Source organism: Pezoporus wallicus, unplaced genomic scaffold (genome assembly GCF_028554395.1).
Source record: "Pezoporus wallicus isolate ANWC-B61680 ecotype Strahan unplaced genomic scaffold, APGP_CSIRO_Pwel_v1 contig_4309, whole genome shotgun sequence".
Lineage (NCBI taxonomy): Eukaryota > Metazoa > Chordata > Aves > Psittaciformes > Psittacidae > Pezoporus > Pezoporus wallicus.
Window position 1 is genome coordinate 1,963,116 of NW_026638191.1, and position 16,790 is coordinate 1,979,905.

The window sequence follows — 16,790 nt, forward strand, 5'->3', positions numbered from 1 at the left end:
CAAGTATCTATCACTGGTACTCCTGATTCTGAAAAGCTTCTCTTTAGACTTATCTGCCATTCATCTACTGCAGTTGCGCTTTTGCAAGGTACAATTTTAAGTCCAAATTTGCTCCAAATCTGCCTGACAAAAGACACAATAATGAATTACAGCACGAATTTGAATCTCCAATTACCATTATTGCCTTTTCTCCCACACCACAAGATTTAAGTCTGTTATGCTGATCATTGTTGCTATCTTTTTCACTGCGCTCCCACACTGTAGCCACCTGGGTCACAAATGCTATGATAGTGACACAAGATTAATTCTACTACTGGTAAAAGGTATGAGAAAATCTAGGGTGTGCAATACACCACTGTGTTACTGAGTGTTAATGTAACTAGGAACATATATAGATGACATGGAAGAAACATGTTTGTGGTGCTTAGGCTGGGACTCAAGAGTCACATGAAATCATTTACACGTTTTGCTGTGTGAAGCATATCTACAAGTTGATATAGGCATAACCAGAGAGAAACATTATATATATATATACACATTATATATATATATTATATATATATATATACACGTATATATATATATATACGTATTATTAAGTGAAAAGTAATTTCAAGGGGAACAGTAAGAACGTGCTTACTCCAACTTTCATCTAAATTTAATAAATATAAAATGAAAATTCCTGGAAAATCCTCCCTCATCTAGTTCATCTTTCTTCCTTTAATTCATTACGTGTTTCTTGAATGCTTTTTGTCTTTGTTGAAGGTGGCTGCTGCTGATGCTACCTGACAGTGAACTTTTTATTCTTTTAATTGAATGTAGCAACAACAGCAAAATGGTAAAACAATGTCAGCAGCTCAGTTGGGCTGGTAACAGTTTAAACAGCACATAAAAGATTCTGTGGGAACAAAACAGCCTCAGAGTATCATTTTCAATCGCACACGGAGATCATTCACAACCTGATTTAGATACAAGGTACTACTTTATAACTGAGCCTTTAAAGACAGCCATTCTATATCTCCATAACTAAAAACCAGATTTCTGTATTAGTGCACCTATCATTCACCTAGTACTTTAAACGGGCAACTGATGCTTTAGAACAAAAAAATGCTTCCTCATGTTACTGTATTAAGATATCTGTAGATATATATATACTCTCTGTATCTTTAACACAGACTAATTTAAAGGATTTCTACTTCTATGTATAGTTCTTTCTCGTGGAATATTTGCAAATTCTTCTTGTTTTCTTAAAACATAAAATGAACACAGGAATACAAAACAACAACAAAAAAAAACAACAAAACCCACAAACAAAACCCCACAAATAACAACCACACACACACAAAAAACCCAAACCAACCAAACACCAAAACCTAAAACCAACCAACCAACCAAAACAAAACATAGCCCCAACAAGCAGCATTCAAACCATTCCTACAAACCAGATGAAAGCCCTGTTTGGTTGCAAAGATGACAAAGTAAGTGCAATATCTGAACCAACATGACCTTGTCGCTCAAATCTTGCTGAAAACTCTGACCTGAGGGTTCCGATTGAAATATTCCAGATCCTGATGTCTCCTTAATCTCTGCTACTATTAATAACATGGTCTCAGTTTTGGTTTTTTGTTTCGGTTTGGGGCTTTTTTTTTATGGCTTTTTTCAAGTTCTACAAAGAAACGCCTGTTTCCCGCGACAAACATTTATTCTCATACTGGATACTCTACAATTTAAAAAGACATAAAATTCTATGTCCTTGTTGAAGATTGATTTATTGTGACACAAAAGCAACGTTTTTTTCTTCACTCCACTCACATTCACAGTGTTTAGTTTTAGTCAATGCCAACTTCCTCTACAGTAAAAAATAAGATAGATATACTATCTGAACCATTTCAGAGAGAGGGCTGCCTTGAGTGTTTCTGAAAATTACACTCTCTTAACTAGCTAAATTCAGAGTATTTCTCTGTTTTTTAAGGGGGGTGAGGGGGGAGAGTGGGGGTAAAGGGAAAAAGAAGTACACAGCCAAAGAAGTAAAGGGAAACAAATCGGGAATTCATGCATATGTTACATAAATGCAATCAGGTTAAGTGCATTTAATCCTCTGGATTTCAAGATACCTGCTCTATTTTTCAAACCTTGTTCATATTGAAAATCTACTGACTACCTGAAATAGCACACTTTTCTTGAAAATACAAAGATAAATAATACCAAATTCCTCTTTTTAAGTGTTATATCTGAACACTGATAGGATATATAAATAAATGTATCAAAATTATAATCTGTTAACTGTGTTCAAGCAGGACAGACAGCATGTAGCTAGCAGTCTTCAGGGAGAGACAAATCAGATTAGTGTGATCTTACATACTGACTAATGCTATCAATTTCTGCTTGGAATCTGTAAGAAAGGTAAGAAACAATCATTGAAAAATTAAGTGTAACAGACTATAGCATTATCTTATTACGTGGTTTGCACTAATGGGACCAATCTGTACATGGTATGCTTTCTCTTGGGGAATCATTAGATGCCTGAATCATGTAATGTTATGTGAGAGAAGAGAAAAAGCTTAACAAAAACAGCTTTGTATAAGAAGGCAATTAGATGTAAATGGCATGATGCTGATAGGAATTATTGCTGATAAACTTAAAATACAACAGACTTCAGCAGTTGCTCCACAGTAGTACCGTTCTCTATCAGAAGCTAAGTTATATTTCACTTATACTTCTCTTACTATAATAAGCTTCTTCCTAACATTCTATACTAACAACATCATTCTAAATTACAACTTCAACTCTTACAGCGGGTTTGTTAGCAAAAGAAATATTACTTAAGTAGGAAAAAAAAAAGTATAGCAGAGATAGATGTCAGCACACGTCACAGAAATGACCAAATAGTAAATGTAGAATCAGAAATCTGTTTCCCAGCCTGGTGCTGTCTCACACAAGATGCTCACCCATACTGAGACACAACTCTTGCGAGTTTTGTTTGAGAGGTGCAGTATTTTGGCAACCTAGTAAGAAAATTTAGTGACTTGATATATAAAAAGACATGCGTCTTCTCTTAAAACTTACAACACCACTCATTACATGGAAACTTTCATCAGGTACGGTCTCCAGGGGCTGGTGCTAGTGCGCACTGCTTTGAAGTGGACTACTTACCTGGGATATTTCCCGCTCCTTTTTGTTGTAACAATTGCACTTACATATTAGCATTTAGTCATTAATTTCATCTTCAAGATATGAATTTGGCCAAAGCAATACCACTCATACTAGTATGGCATGAGGTCACCAGGCTGGCTTTTAATCTATGAACCACACAGGAGCAAAGGCTCTGCTCAAAACATAACGACAGTGCTGAGTGATGGGCTGTGTTTAAATAGCCTGGAAATTAAAAAAATATTAAGGGGAAAATGCATGTAATGTTAGGGACACTAAACCTTGATTCCAGTGTTATAGAATTAACGTCTCTAACCTGGACAACCCATCATTTTGAAGATAACTTTGTAATAAAGACATTTTCTCTGAGAGAATCTAGAAATACTTGCAACATATAAGAGGGTTTTCTTCCTGCAATACAAGAAGGCGACTGAAGAGGTACAGTCTTTCAGTTCATGATTATAACTAACATGAAATCCTTCTCATTTTGAATAAACTACCATGATTCAATCCTCTTAGGATTCAAATATATTTATACAAAGACAGGTTCTCATGGGCAAGCATCAGGACCCATGGTCAATTGTCCAGATTACAGAGTTTCTGTTCAGATATGAAACACACATTCTATAGACACAGAAAATGAGGATATGAGGAATTTTCCAGTTTCACTAGCAGGATAAACAAGACAGAACATACAGTAAGTGATGATACTGCAAAAGCACAAAATTAGCATACTGAGAATTCTGGGGATATCATCAGTGCATTTTTTGGCTACAGAAAGGTTTAGCATCCCTAACTTCAGATTCCTAATCTTGAAACTCAGACTAGATAACTAGACTTCATCTGCAGAAACTGGAAAGAATGAATAACTTCCAGAAGAGCATTAATCTCCTCTTAAGTGTGACGTCCTGATTTCTTGGAGATATAACAACTTTCCCTTGCAATGTAGGGAGATCCAATAGCTTATTTAGCTAGATGCCTGACTTTTAGATCACTATCCTTAGGTGAGCTAAACCCCAAGTCAGACAACAGATGGTACTCTGAGGCTGTTTTGTTATTTTTCTCAGCACCTAGAAAATGACACTCTCCTGAACTGAAGGATGTAGTTGCTTTCAAAGCTGGTCTCATACTATAGAGAAAAAATTGACACAAAATATTATGCAGCTACAGACAAACAAGTCATGAAGCAGTATGTTCAATTTGCCTGTGAAACCATACCATTTCTATATCTACTGTAAACTGTGGATACTAATGGTCTCAAGAAATGTAAAGCAAGATAGATATATGGGGTATGCTGCTGGCACATACCTGAAAAATATTAAAAGGACTAATAGCCTCAAACAGCTCTCTTCTCCAAAGTGCACAAAGAACATAACATAGAGATCCTAAATCCAACAGTAGATGCCTGTAGTTGAACTTTGTTACCTTAATTCATTGTACCATATAATTGCATTATGATAGTCTGTAATAAGGTAATCATATGGCATTTTTCCCACACACCTCTCTCCACCACACAAAGCAAGCCAACAGTGATGTATAAACATTGTTCTCCCAGTCACAGAAAATATTTCAAGAGCTAAAAGCAATTACGTAGACGGCTATCTTTTGCTGAAACCTTGTCCTTTTATATTACAGAATCTACAAAACTGCGCACTGATTTCTCTCCCACTATCATTAGTTAATTAAAAAAAAGACTATATGAAAGAAGTATAAAATAAGGTGCACACAGCTTCCAGGGTAACTAGAAAATTACTCGGAACAAATGCGATCTGAACACATATGCATTAAGAACTTCCATTCTTATTTAAAAGAACTGTCCTTCTATAGCAGTTTATCAGAGAGAATTTCCTCAGTCCTTTTGCAGACTATTTAAAATAATTATGAAAAGCAAAACCTAACTTAAAACCAGGCTGGAATATGCCCATTTAGCTTTAAGAGTGGCCAGAACAACAAGCACTTGATCATTTGTGAAGAGCCCAGCCCTATCAGCTCCTCACCCTGACACCATCAAACTGATGACAACCTTCCTGCTCAGGCACTGGCACTTCCCAGGTGCTGGAGAGCACAGTGAAATAAAATAGATCTCAGGCCTCCCCAGAGAGCATGAGATGGCTGGGACATGCCATCCCTCTGAATGCTTCACACCTTGTCACCCAGAGGACCTGTGGGGAAAAGCCTCCTCAGCATCACCTGCAGACACAGCCTTGCTGTAGCAGCAAGCACAGCAAAAGTCCTCTGCCACAATGTTTAGCACAAATTTACCTTCTGAGGAAAAAAAAAACAATAAAGAGATCTCTGCTCTTCTGTCCCAGGGTTTGATTAGCAGTGCAAGTATAGCCCTTGACATAAACTACACTAACAAGTATCTTAACTGCATCATATAGGGAATTTTAACAAAATCAGACACACTTTTATGCAGCAGTGATACATCACAGTTGTCACATTACCAACCACGTTAATAGAAGAAACAGCTGAATTTTAAAACCTTCCACAACACAGGAAAATATATACACTTTGGACCAATATGAATATTAGAAACTCACTGAGACTCAAACATTTTTTGCCATGTAATAACATTCCTATAAAACCAAGCAGCAGAGTAATCAAACCCCTGGTTTAGAAACTGCAGCACATGGAAATAATTTAGGATTTTTCTTCAGCATTACAGACAGAGCATTTTAAATTCCAGTTCCACTGGAAAAGACCTTCACTTGATTACTCCTGTATGAAATTCTTTCCCTGAGAGCTGCCTCTGAACAAAGTTTTGTCTTCCCCTTCAGCAAATCAATTCCATGGTTTATATTGTATTTCTATCATGTCTCTTTGCTGGGCTACATGCACCAATGCCCAGAGCTGCAATCCACAGTAACAGAAGACAGCAGCCACACAGATTCCCATACAGCAGGCTGCCAGTCTCCAGCATGCTGCAACCTAGATGCATCATTTCTGTTTCCATAAATGTATACAGAAGAACAATCTCAGTTCCTGCACTGAGATTGTTTTTGAATTAAACTTGTCCTTTCCATTTTTCTGAAAAGACTTCAACTTTCATTATCCTAATAAATTAATAAGACAAGACATCTCTGTTGTTGTTACATAAACATCTCACAGACAGAGATATATCATTAGATTATATTTTAAGCTCCCATATGTCACTAGAATTCATGTTGAAACCACCTTACAATGCAATCTTTATGACAGATTTCTGTGGATTAACCAGTTTCCAGTTTTCTCTGACATTTTGTTAAAACTTTAATACTCTAAGCACCGTTGTTTGACATGCTTTCTGCCACTGCTTTTGCCAAGCAGTAGCATATGTTACAACACAGTAGATGCTGCTCTTTGATTTACATCTTTTAGCAAGAAAAATATTTTGCACTGATACTACACATTGTTTAAAAAGCACTAAGTTAAATAATACTTTATATGCATGTGACTTCACTTCCACATGTTTTGTAGCTTTTATCATGATAATTTCAATAGAACATGCTAATAATATGGAACTCATTGACTGTTTAAATATGCCATCCCCATCTTTCGTTATCATAACAAGGATCTGCTAAGGTTAATCACAGGAAAGACAACTCCTTATAACTAAGGTGCAGGACAGAGTACAACACATAGCAGAGAGGAATAAAACGGTGATGTCTGAAGACAGAAAATGAACAGCCTCTTCCCACTTTCTGTGCATGGACCATAAATCACACATCACACACGTGCACTGCCAGGGAATGTCCCCGGCATGTCCACATTGAAGAAGTTACATTAATTGTGCCTTCTTGCTGAAGGTTGAAATTGTTTTCTTGAAAAATCTTAGGCTAAGAAAGATGCCTCCCAGATTTGAGGCAACAGATAATGAGAAACCACATGGTATGAAAAGTCCAAAAGCAGATTTTAGTTTCATTCCTACATGTTCATCTAAAAAACTCCTGGAAATACTTCCTGCAATCTGGCACCTTTAAATGGTGCCACATGACAACATGACGGGCTCCCCTGCTGAGTCTATTTTGTGGAGAGAAGTGGAACCATAACATTACCGTTTCTTCTTCACATCTTTGGGACATTAGGACCAGCTATAACTAATACCAGGTTCCCAAACATATGATGACTGGCAAGCAGTAGTATCAGAAAACATTAAAAGGACATAAAAGGAAAAAAAAAACCAAACCCTAATTTCCAGAGAAAAAAATACTGGAAGCAAAACAGGCTTAACAGAAATATATTCATTCCTAAAGAGCAATCCAGATTCTTGCCAACTTCATAAACACCCAAAAGCCAGGAACACTGACAAACTGAAATTGCTCAAAACCGAGCAATGCCATTGTTAGTTCCAGAGGACATTAAACAACAGCCTTCCAACAAGTCCATGGTTCCTGGATTATATCATCATGTCTTCATGGGTTTTTTATTTCATTGCCATAAGCAATAGAAACAATGAATAAAACTCACACAGACCTGAAGCCAGATCATGTCTGCAGGCAGTAATTTCTCCCTCTGAAAAAGAACCCAACCAACCAAAACTACTAATATCCAATCTCTTGTAAGCTTTTTTCATAGGATAAAAATTACACTCACAAAATAATTGAGACATGATACCTCCTTCTCAGGGCTATTCTAGAGAAAGACAAGACAAATTTGGAAAGTTCTGCAGCCTGTAAAGCTCTGCAGCCTATAAAGGTCTGCAGCTGCAAATACTGAAAGACGTCTTTTTTATGCATACATAAATACTACCCAATATCAAGATGAATACACTTATTTACTGATCCTTGCATGCATCTGAAGTGCTGTATGCCATCACATGCAGAAAGGATAGACAATGTTCTATTAGAAGGTAAATCAAAACAATCTTTACTTTCTTGAGATCTGAAAAGGAAGAAGAGAGCAATGCTACAGGTTATACTCAGAGATATTTATTCTGGCCATATACTCTTACAGTGGTAGAAGGGAAATGCAAACATAGTCCTTGAGTAAGACATGTTGACTTCTTGAACCATTTGTCAAGCCTAACCTTCAGTTTTCAATCAACTGTTTATACAATGACAACTGCACGCTGGTGTATCCGTCTGCCGTTCATGAAGAAACTATCTGCAAGGTTAGGGGCAACAGTAGCTCCGCAATTCCATCAGGGGTTTTTGCTTTTCTTGAAAGCCCCACTGTGCTTGGGCTATAGCAGGTGAAAGAGACATGCTCTATCCCTGCATCTTACTATGGTTATCATTACCCTCATCATGCCCACCATCTTCACTTTGACCTTTCACTACTGCAATTCAAATTCATTACATCTTGTACTATCCAACATCATCGTGAACAGACTATCAGACTATCCTCTTCATCTTTACAGTACTTTTATATATATTATGTATTTTTTATATCTTTTTTTTTATATATTTATATATTTTTCTATAGAAGACTTATCCCATCTCTCCCCTACATTCCTCTTTACCAGAACAATCCCCCCTCAATCTTTCTTCTAAGTCATGTTTCCCAGGTCTTGGGTTAATTTCATTAGTATCTCTTAGACATTCTCTAATCAACACAGATTTCCCTTGAGGTGCAGCCCTTGGAAGGACATAGCCTGACCTCTGAGTATTTGCTACTATGGAATAGCACAGAAAAATTTCTTCAGTTATTTTGGAAACAGACCCTGTTGTCAGCCTTACCACTCTCACAACACACTGATAAGGAATCAGTGTCACACTGAAGTCCATGACACCTCTCCAGGGCTGGGGTTTGCTTTAATTTTGATTCCCACAGCCCTCCCCTGGGCTGCCATTTACCTTGTTATTTCCCAGTTCTGAGGTGTAAAATTCCAAATTTATTTTTCAAGCCACCCCTTTAACTAGATGAGAACCTTCAAAACCTAACTCTAACCTTTCAAGCTACTCAGATATTTAGGCAAGTTTAATGACTTTCAGATCATTAAATGAAAACACTTAAGACTGACTTGATTCAAAATTGTTTCCTTCCAGTAAACTCAATAACCATGTTCTTCATGATATTTTCTAAAGATGTTTTCCTCTAGTCTGTGTTTCCCACCCTTGTTTATAAGAATATCATTCAATACAATGTCAGGAACCTTATTAATGTCAAAATATAGGACATGCACTGCCTGCAGCAAACGACTGCTGTTCAGAAATGGTCCAGGCACCACCACATGGGATTCAAGCAGTGCTTGGTTCAAATATTTGTATGGAGTAGGGGGGAGAAGGATATATACAGCTGACCAACTTTGCAGACTAGAGACAAAAAAAATAACTGAGCAAGTAATTTTGTGGCTCATTTAAAATTGTTAACATTCCCAACTCTTACCGTGACTGCCTAGAGGTGATTTTTCTCTGGAGACTGTGCCTGTAATGGTGCCATGGGCTGGCAGCAGCCTTGAGGGCTCCTCAGCTGACAGCAGAGGGTGCAAGGTCTCACTGAGCTGCCAGCTTTGCAAACACTCTGGTGCATGTTTTATTAAAGAAGGTTTAGAATAAGGAGAGCAATCCCTTGTTGACAATTCCAACACAGGAACTCAGAAAACAAATAATCATAGGCTCAGCATGAAGCCATCAGTAGTGAGATAGATAATACTCCCCATAATGTGGCACAGACTGCATTAACTCTCAACATTTGCTTCAGTGCTACTGAGCAGGATTCGCCATTAAAGACAGTAAGGAAAAACCTAGAAATACCTTATTCTGAGTGAGGGTGCATTACTAATCCACTTAACAGATGCACAGAGGGAAGGACATGCACGCATTTATTCTGAGACAGGTAAATGGTAACAGAAAACACCAGGACAACCAAGAAATCCAAAGAGTTTAGAGTTGCTTTGATGTCCAAAAAGGCAAATTGCCAATTTTCTGTAGTCAGACATCATTCAGGAAAATGCCCAAGACAAGGTTTCAGGTTTAGACAAGAGTATGGACATACTTCAGAAGGCATTTAACATGTCTGGAGTTATGACAGAGGTCACAAGGAATTCGGTAGGAAGATAATTAGCAGATAGTGTGCATTTTCATTTAACAGGGAAGATGGAAGAATTAAGACTGACCATGTAAAAAGTATAAGAATGAAAATTGAATTTAAAAAGCAAACTAGGAGGAAAAAAAAACAATAAAACAACAAACAAAAAACCAAACCAACCAACCAACAAGCAGCTACAGTGGAGGCAAAACTGATGAAGGCCACTGTATCAGGGAAACTCCATAATCTGCAGTATGATCCTAAAAAGCATCATCTATGTGTAAAGAGCACCGCAATGAAGCATTTAGTATATGACAAGAACTGATGAAGTGAAATCTCTACTTGTTGCAAATTAAGACAGAGTGCTGACACAGGGCTCTCCTCTTGTTTACACAACCTGCTTCATGAGCTTTTTTCCCCTTAAATATTCCAAAGGGGAAACAAGAAAACTTCTATTTTTAATTCAAGTTGAATTAAACACAAATACCCACAACCCACACTTAAATAATTTGTTTTAATATATAAATTTCCACCTTATACATGATTCTAACAGCCTGAAAATTCACATCAAGTATGCATAACATTTGAACTGGATGGGATAGTTTTCAGGAAGATGCTATCTTTTCTTCATGTTCAGAAAAGGGAATACCGTGCAAGGCATCAACTCCAACAGCTACCTTTTCTTTCTTAAAATAGCCTCAAAGTTAAGGAACTTTTCCCCTTATTCTTTACTATCATCAGTTTTCAGAGAAGTCATACAGAGCATACAGATAGGTAAAAAATGGATGAGGAATGAACAATAACCCTGTCCTATAGATGAAATATTCAACCATTAACAAGAACTATGGAAGCACAACCGTGCTTTCATAAAACAGCAGATCTATCCTTGCAAAACAAGAATTTCTGAGATACGTGATCAAACACATCCCAAGGTCTTTTTGTACCAGCTTGAACAAATTAAAATGCAAAAAATATGTAACTGAGCTGCAGACACCCAGTAGATAACACCCAATAATTTCCTCATCAAAAATAAAGTTACAAATAAAGAGAACTAAAGTTATATTTAAATGTGTTTGAATTGTTACATTTATTCTCAAAACCAGACAAAAGAGTTTTACAAATTAGTAATTAGTTTTGTGTTTCTTTCCTTAATTTTAATACTCTTTGTCAATTGTAGCTATGTTGATCAATCCAGAAATGTCAGTCAAGAGGGATTTCATGCTGTGTACTTCAATATGCTGATGCCAAAGTTAGGCAACTACTCAAGAGAGTGAAAGGAGACAGGTTCCCCTTGAAGACAATGCAAAGCACCAAAGCTTCCCTGGTCCAAATGGTGATTCAGAGCAGACCAGTCTCACAACTTTGACATCTAACACAGCCATCAAGAAGAGACTGAACAAGTTACTCTCTGAGCAGTAAAAGTCTCATTTAGCCACTCTATTATACTGAGTAAAACTCAGTACACTGACGATATCTTCCTATTCTCAGTCAATATCTGAAATGCAAATTATTATTAAAGGCTCCAGGTATCAGCACACAACAAGTATTATGAGAGACCAACAAGATTCAGTTCAGAAGAGGTACACACGCACTTTCAGGCCCCATGTTCCAGTTGCAACAACGATGCCTTTAGATGAGAACATCTCTTCCCATACAAAAGTGTTTAAATGGGGACAGCTTTTAGTCCACATTTATTGGGTCAGAGAGGTAAGGTCTCTGCAACTATTTTTGTCATGAACTTCCCTGTCCATATTGCCCAAGAAACTCAACTGGCATCAGCCATTCCCATCACAAGCAAAATCAGAACTTCAACATTCACTATAGGATGCACTGTAGAAAATAACACAGAATTACTGTTAGATAAATACTTTTTGCAGACAGCTGCAATGCAGTGGACAGATAGTGAGATATCCAAGGGGCTGAAAATAGTCCAGGTTAAAGTACACAGAGCTCCACATCAGCTCATTTGCCCTTCTTTGAGCCTGTAAGAACAGATGCACGCTATCTGCTAATTATCTTCCTCTGTGCAACTGATTCTGATATTTTGCTCAGATATTTTTACTGCATACTTTGATATTTTTATCATGTTTGGAAAAACAATTTAGATAAGGAAAGATCTAACTAAAAGGCTTGCCTACTCATCATCCTCATAATTATTTAAGGCTTACATTTATCCTTCCTTTGGAAGCAGCTTGTAATCTATTCTGGATAACTTGCCAGGGAGGATAGTGCTTGAGCTGATAGCTGAGCTCACTCCTTCGAAGGTCAGACACTCACAGAATAGCAGTATTCATAAGCAAATTCAGGATTTTGGAGATATTATTTGTCATAACAGAATGATAGGACCTTAATAACAGCACTTAAAAGAAGGTATTATCTTCTTTTAACAGACTGAGCTCATTTTTGGCTGGTCAAGTGGCCTCATGTGTTAACTCATGAACATGTGGAACCAACAACGCTGTATTTTCAGTCCCATCTGGAGTCTCCCCTAGTGAGCTTTATTCTACCTTCTGGCCAAAACACTTGCCACAATCATCCAAATCCCTGAAGGCAAAAAGGATTTTAAAAAACAAACAAACTCAAACACAAAAACACACAAACCAAGCAGCTGCTCTAGGTTGCCTAAATTCCTGTATTTAAGGAAAACGTGCTGCTTTCAAACCCATGATATTTTCCCAGTGAAACCAAGTGATATCATAAAATTATATTGTTTCTATATAACCCGAGATCCTTCTCATCTCCAGAGCAGCCATGTTAAGATCACAGTATTAATTCAAGGTAATGCTTTTCTATTCCAAGAAGAAATAAAATTAAGGAAGTAGTCACAGGAGTCTAACTCAGTGGGAGATGCTGGTTTATGCTCAAGCAGGAAAGACAAGTGCACAAGTCATCAAATCTTACGTAAATGAAGGCTAAGATCACTTCATGCTGAAGTACTAAACCAGATACTAACTCTGTTGTATGTTCTCAACCAGGTTTGTGAAAAGTACTGCACTGGAGTTACTTAAGAGAAATATAGCTAACACCTGATGAGAACCTTGAGTACTGCTGTGCAATGAGAGTATCTATTTCCCTACTGTCATAAACATACTCTTAAATCAATGGACAATATTCAGATCAAATTATTGTTTTTACCATGCCAGAGGCCATGAAAAAATCATATCATAGAATGGTATATACCCATATTGTGTGCCCACCTCTCCTCTGTTTTTTCTCCAGAAAGAATCTCTCTAGACATTTAATACCAGGCTGACCTGGATTTCATTAAGCATACTGACCAAGAGATATTACAACTGATTTCTTTGGCTTCCAAGACAAAATGCCAAATGAGTTTTATGTTTCAAAGGCTGTGTCTAACAGATACCTCTCCCTTCTGGGTATTTCACCTGCAGATCAGTATGTGACACAAACTTAGTTTTGCTGAATGCCAGCTGTAAAACCCCCTAAAATTAATGCTGCTGTTCCCATAACTGCTTCTGTGGGAAAGGTGCAAGTTGAATAACTATTCCTATTCTTCTGTGGTGACAAAACTACAATGTTTCAAGAATTTACATAGCTCATTTTTTCTCTAAAGGATAGGGCAATGATTTAAGAGATTAACAAAGAGCATCTACAGTTCTTTTCCTACAATAGCACAGACACTATTTTATTAAGTTGTTAAAATATTATTTAGATGAAGCTAAAAATCTTTATGTCATTGTTGTTCATCCTGGCTCCAGCTTTGAACTTTGATTCAGTAGTCCAGAAGGCCAAAGCTCAAGTTTTAATCAGGCTAGAGTTGCCTGAAAAAGCAAGTCATTTTAACATACACTTTAAAGTATGAGAACATGTTAAGTTGCCTGTTAATATGACCATTAAGACTACAAAAATCATACTTAAATGATACTTGCATCAATACATTTACGTATTTACAACTTGTTGTTTGGTAAAATTACGGTCATACCATTTGTAAGAAACATCATTACCCAATCGATCAAATATATTTTTTAAATTCCTTAATACCAAAAGCAAGTTGGCATCCAGACGCAGAACAAAACGTCCCCGAGTACAGTTTCAAGGCCAAATAAGAGCTAATACCTATGTAAACATGTGAAAATAGGAGTTTACTGTTCAGTTGCAACAAGATGTATCTTCAAGAAAAACAAACAAAAAATGACAAAGCCCGTACTCAGTACACAAATTGACAGGAACACGCACAGTACAAATGCTACTTACTTTTACATTGCTTTCAAGATCTGCCATCCAAAATACAATTATTTTTATAACACCTAATATTTTTATATATGATTTTATGAGTACTCTCATTTATAATTTTTTAATGTAAAAATAGAAAAATCATCTGCGAGGTATTACAATCTTGTAGTCATCCTTCAGCAGACTGTTTCCCACATTTTACTGTGCTCAGAATTTCTTTATACTCATAATGAAACACACAGATACAACAATCAAAAAAACCCAGGTTTATTTTGTGAAGAAAGCTAACATTTATAGCAAAGAAACTTGTAAGTTTCCACACCCATATAATCAATTCCAGAGTATTTTCAGCAGCACATGAAGAATCATTGTAAAAGAAAGAGAGAAGTCATAACACATTATAACATAACACATTATAGGGTAAAATGCAAATTTTGGACACAGCGAGGTACAGGCTTGTCTGCCCTCATAGCAAAATGCAAACCCTACTTCACTGATCCCATCTTCCCATAAATTAATAAAAATAGAGATAAGCAAAAGTTAGTTCTTCTTGGACAATAAGAGAACAATCTTTAATAGGAAATTAGGCTGGTTTCACAGGTAAATAAATCACGTATTGATCTAATAAGATTGTGGCTCTTTCTGGACTTGCAGAAAGTTGTTCTTGAAACCTGAAAGGGAAATGATACTCTGGTTAGTACATGTATACAGCATCACCGACACAAAGTATGCTATAAGCATAAGCTATAAGCTACATAAGCAACTTACAGTATAAAGCATTGCACATGCAGCTCTTTGATGCTCATCTCCTCCCCTCCACATTCACGTGAGCTGTATGTGAAGAATGAGAAGTTCCTTGGCATGGATACCATCTCTAGGAAAGTAATTCTAACAGAATAGGAGTCACCACTGTGAATGTTTGTATTATTCATTTTGGTTCTGCAAAGAAAAGAATATAAAGAGGAAACACAGGTAAAAAGAAAACACTGTTGTGTTCTTTGCCCTTTTCTACAATTTCCCCAAAATAGGTAACAGGTTACAAAGCAAGAAAATCAAAATTCACAAGCAAAAGCAAAACTTACCACAATTTCAGTGTCACTCAGGTTGTCCGTGTAACATTTTGGAACAGATCAGTCTTCCAGACGTAAACTGTTGAAGAGACTGTTCCAGGCTGTGGCCACTTCCTTGAAGAGCCCCTGATGTGCACAGATGAGCTCTCACACAGTAAAATGGAGATGTGTTCTCTGCTTTTATGAACCTAGCTCTTGTAGCAGCCCACAACAGATCTTTGCCTTGAAAAAAGCTGTGTCTGCTACTGAACACATACTCACATCTAATATATATTAATTGTCAGTTAACAGTTTCAGAATATAAGGTAAAATCAGTGATTTTACCAGGAAACCATTGCATGAGGTTATGCAAAAAAACATCAGATACTTCAGATAATCATCTTTCACACGTCAGCACAGCACTTGGATTCAGCACAGCACTTGATTCCATTCATGATAATTGCAGATTACTACTGTTACAAGTTGTTATTTACGCTATCACGTAGTCTTCTCTAGAGCACAGTACCTGTACACATAATGTCAAAGTGGAAAGGTGTGTTCTCAGACATATGGCTGAATGCTGACTTCCATCAATTCCTTTGTTTTTCTGTTATGTTACCCTCTTATTAAATAAGATCGTTGCCTGGGCTGAGGTAACATTTCAAATCCTGGCTCGAGTAACGCATCAATCAGAAGATGAAACAAACTCGTGTGATAGCAAATCAAGTAGTAGTTTGCTCTGTAGCTGAAGAGTAGATATATGACATGCTGCAAGATCTAAAGCTGTAATCTCAATGAATGCATTTTCAGCGTATTCCTGTATGGCTGATTATTCATACCTGTGCTCCATACACAACAGTATAATAACAGTACAAACAGCATAATGTCCAAGGATAATGTATACATTTTGCAGTTACAAAGAGCTGCCTTTTGGAGGTATATAACAAGAAACTTGTTACTCAGCCAAACACAATAATGAAAACTCTTTGGTCATTTTCCATATTTAATATTTCAACTTTGTTCCTCACAGAAAGCCTAATGGATATTCTCAGTTCATCATGAATTGAACATATCCAAAAGAAAAAAGGCTTAAAAACCAGAAGTGGGCTTAGTGAAACATATGAATGCTGAGACATTTCACTCTTCCATGAAAAATAAAGTAGTAATCACACATTACCATTTCTATCTTCAAGTAAGATACAACTGACACATAAGGGTTTTTTGAGATAGATTGGAGAAAGCGCATTATTTACAAATAGCACTTTGTGATTCAGGCTATTTCACCAAATCTTGAATAAACCTTTTTTTAGCACTAAACTCTGCAATCCAAGCAAGCTATGCATAACAGGGAAGCAAAACACTGTATGTCAATAATGGTTTTGATGGTTAAAAAAAGAGGAGGAGGGAGGGAAAGGATTATTCTCACATCCCACGCAAGGTCAGGTA

General features: G+C 36.9%; 1 protein-coding gene and 1 long non-coding RNA gene across 4 annotated transcripts in view; both read right to left on the bottom strand.

Annotated features, from left to right (window-relative positions):
* The window catches only part of GABRB2 (gamma-aminobutyric acid type A receptor subunit beta2), a 156,722-nt gene that overhangs the window by 43,098 nt on the left and 96,834 nt on the right, over nucleotides 1-16,790 (bottom strand). The window lies entirely within an intron of this gene.
* LOC130599418 (uncharacterized) lies at nucleotides 14,705-16,292 on the bottom strand. The gene is made up of 3 exons (XR_008972234.1): nucleotides 15,378-16,292; nucleotides 15,064-15,169; nucleotides 14,705-14,966 (listed from the first exon to the last, which is right to left on the bottom strand). It is a non-coding gene; the product is annotated as an uncharacterized LOC130599418 (long non-coding RNA).